This window comes from Brassica oleracea, chromosome C1, assembly GCF_000695525.1.
Source record: "Brassica oleracea var. oleracea cultivar TO1000 chromosome C1, BOL, whole genome shotgun sequence".
Taxonomy (NCBI): domain Eukaryota; kingdom Viridiplantae; phylum Streptophyta; class Magnoliopsida; order Brassicales; family Brassicaceae; genus Brassica; species Brassica oleracea.
The window spans coordinates 21,418,188-21,421,773 of NC_027748.1; the positions used below are offsets into that span (position 1 = coordinate 21,418,188).

The following is a 3,586-nucleotide window of genomic DNA, read 5'->3' on the forward strand; positions in this document are numbered from 1 at the left end:
CCAACGAACTGTTTTGTTAGCTCCGTATTAGTCGATTTGCGCTTCAATTTGTTCTCTCTCAACCTTTTTGTGCCTAAACAAATTCTTGTTTCTTCGGTACGGATGGCCAACTGGAAGAAATCGACGGTGACAATCGAACCAACTTGTCTTCCTACCATTCTTCAGTTGAAATGCATCTGTCGTTCCATTACAATATGGACAAGCTAATCTCCCATGTGTAGTCCATCCAGACAACATCCCATAGGCAGGAAAGTCACTTATGGTCCACAAAAGCATCGCCATCATAAAATTCATCTTTGTTGACCAGTCGTACGTCCTCACCACTGTTGACCGCAAACCCTTCAACTCTTTTATCAGTGGTTGTAGGAAAACATCCAGAGACCTTTTAGGATGATTCGGACCAGGTATTATTATGGTCAAGAATAACAACTCCCGTTGCATGCACATCTCCGGTGGCAGGAAGTATGACGTAAGAAAGACTAGCCACAATGAATATTTTCTCCCTGACATTCCGAATGAACTAAATCCATCTGTGTATAATCCGAGATACACATTCTGGCTATTGCTAGCGAATTCCGGATTTACTTTGTTAAAATGTTTCCAGGCTCTTGCATCTGATGGATGAGTCATCTCACCATCCGTCTGAGTATGCTCGGCATGCCATTTCATTCCTCCGGCAGTCTGCTCAGATTGGTACAATCTTTTCAATCTGTCTGTAATTGGTAGGTACCATATCATTTGGTACGGTACCCTATTACGTCCTCGTCCTTGCGGCTTGAATTGTGGCTTCTTGCAGAATCGACATTCTTCTAACTTCTCATCATCTCCCTAGTAGATCATGCAATTGTCGATGCAAACGTCTATCATCTCCGAAGGCAACCCAAGACTATAAACCAGTTTTTGAATCTCATAATAAGAATCAGCAGACACATTGTCTTACAACAAATACTCTTTAAACAAGTCTGCCCATTCATTCATGCAACTTTCAGGTAGATTGTGATCAGTTTTAATATTCATCATTCTAGCAGCCAACGACAATTTAGAGAGACCTTCTCTACAACCATTGTAATGTGGCTGATTCGTAGCATCTAACATTTCTTAAAACTTTTTTGCATCTATGATAGGTTCTTCATCTTCATCATGAGTTATGAATGCATCAGCTACCATATCATGAACCCTATTATAATCTACCATCTGCTTCTCCTGATGGTAACTATGTTCATTATGAAAATGATGATCAACCGGTTCTTCCTGAAAATTGCTAATACTACTACTAGCTTTATTCTCATAATTATAACCTTCTCCATGTTGAAACCAAATATAGTAATTTTGCGTGAAACTTCTATTTATTAAATGCTTCCAAACATTTTTACGATTTGCCAATTTCGAATAGTTGCATTTTCAACAAGGACAGAACATCTTACCGCTTTCTTGGGCGAGCGGTGTGAAATCTTCTTGATGCATAAATGTCTCCTGCCCTTCGAGGTATTCTTTTGTCACTCTCCTGTTAGCATCACTGTGCATATACATCCACCTCCGCAACTCGAAAATATTCCCGGAGCCCGTCATTTTTTTTTCTTTCACGTCTTTATTTTTTTTCTTGTTGGTGTGTTTAAAATGATGTTCAAACGTCCATATTTATAGGAAATTTTCGAATCTGGTAGTTGAAAGTTTACTAGGAATTTATGATGAAATTTAGTTAGGTAGCTGAAACAAAAAACGTGTTACAACTACAAAGTTGGTGGACTCGGAATTTTGTCGTTAAGTAAACGTAAAATATTTCCTCGTAAAGTAGACGCTATTGTTACGTCGAGTTTACGAAGAAACCATTTTTTCTCGTAAAAACCACGTTATGTTACGTCGTTTTTAAGAAGAAAATATTTCGTCGTTATTTTACGACGAACTAACGTTGCTTTTAAATTTCCTCGTAAAATCGACGTAAATTTACGAGGATTAAATTTCCTCGTTAATTTTCGTCGCTATAGTTTTGTTTTCTTGTAGTGTTAGGAGGTGGCGGCGGCATGCACTAAAGTCAAAGCAGTTCTTCTCTAGTGGCTGAAACCCTTTTGCCCAAAGCTCTGAAACAACATGTGGCGCTTGATGCTCAAAGCATTGCCTGTGGCACCAATTATGCAGTGTTGATCACTTAGCAGGGACAGATGTTCAGCTGGGGAGAAGAATCTGGTGGAAGGTTAGGACATGGAATTTGTTCCTCCTTTCCATATCCAAACTTCATCCATGAGTTTGACGGATCATCTGTGGAGTTAGCTGACTGTGGCGAGTTTAACACTTGTGCTGTAATAGCCTCAGGTGAATTATATGCTTGGGGAGATGGAGCTCACAATGCTGGTCTCCTTGGAATTGGAAGTGAAACTAGCCATTGGAAACCGGTTCGAATCCTTGGCCAGATGGAAGGTATAAATGTAAGAACAATCTCTTGTGGAGCTTGCATACAGCTTTTGTGCCATCAAAAGGTAAGCTGTTTACATATGGTGACAGTACTTTTGGTGCGCTTGGACATGGTGATCGTGTCATGCCCCGATCCTAGATAGGATCGTCCGGACGGACTGTGGCGCGAGGCAATGCACTGATCAGGTCATCTAGCCTTGAGACAAGCGTGCCATGGTCCAAATTGATGGTTAAGGATGTCAGACAGTTGAGACTTAATCTGGATACGATGGAGGCAAGTTGTTTTGAGCTGGACGAGTGATCCGGTAGCTGGACGAGGTCCGGATCAAGCTCAGTCAGCTCAAGAGAGTGTGGTATCAACTCACTCAGTGTTGTTCAGCTCACGGGAGCTGATGGACTAGCTCACTCAGCTGGGGACAGTTGGCAATCCGCTCACCTCAGCTTGGCAGAGTGTTCCGGTCCGGACCAGTGTGGCCGGGTCCGAGCGGTTACCGAGCCGTCCCGATGGTCCGTGTGAGACGAAGAGTCCATGTGCGATCTTGGCTGAACCAGGCAATGAGACAAAGGCCTGGGGGAGTTGGTTTCCGTGTGGGAACTGCCTGGGGAGCAGTTGGGGAGGTTATGGGAGCGGTTCTGAGCGGTTTTGGGCGAAAAGGTACAAGGGGACAAGTGGCATCTCCTTGGCCAATCCTTTGTAACCGATCGGCCAGAGCAGTTACCAGTCCCTCTCTCTATAAATACAGACCCTTGGGGTCGATTTTGAGCATCATTTTTCCTAGGGAAAGCCCTGAAGAAATCGTGAGACAAAAGAGAAAGAGAGTGGCCGGTGACTTGAAGAGCAACCGTGTGTGGTGGTGCTTGATCTGATCCGACCAAACCGTGACCGTGTGAAGTAGGATGGATACCAGAAAGAAAGAGAAGGAGAAGGAGAAGGACTTGGCGCCTGGAGAACGGACTCCTAAGGCCAGTGGTGTGGTTCGCGAACCATCGGACATAGCCGGCGGTTGATCCGTCCATGCCTATGGTCCGATTTGTTTTGTTGGTTACACTCATTTCCACTTTCTGATTATTTCATTTAATGTTCTGGATAATTATAGTGTGGTCTGATGGATCAGACTTGATGGCACTGAACCAAGGCCTTGGCCGGTTCAGGAATGATGTCCATGGCCTTGGCCGG

General features: G+C 43.6%; 1 pseudogene; it reads left to right on the forward strand.

Moving 5' to 3' along the window:
- LOC106334834 overlaps window positions 1-3,586 on the forward strand; it is a 20,212-nt pseudogene that overhangs the window by 7,106 nt on the left and 9,520 nt on the right.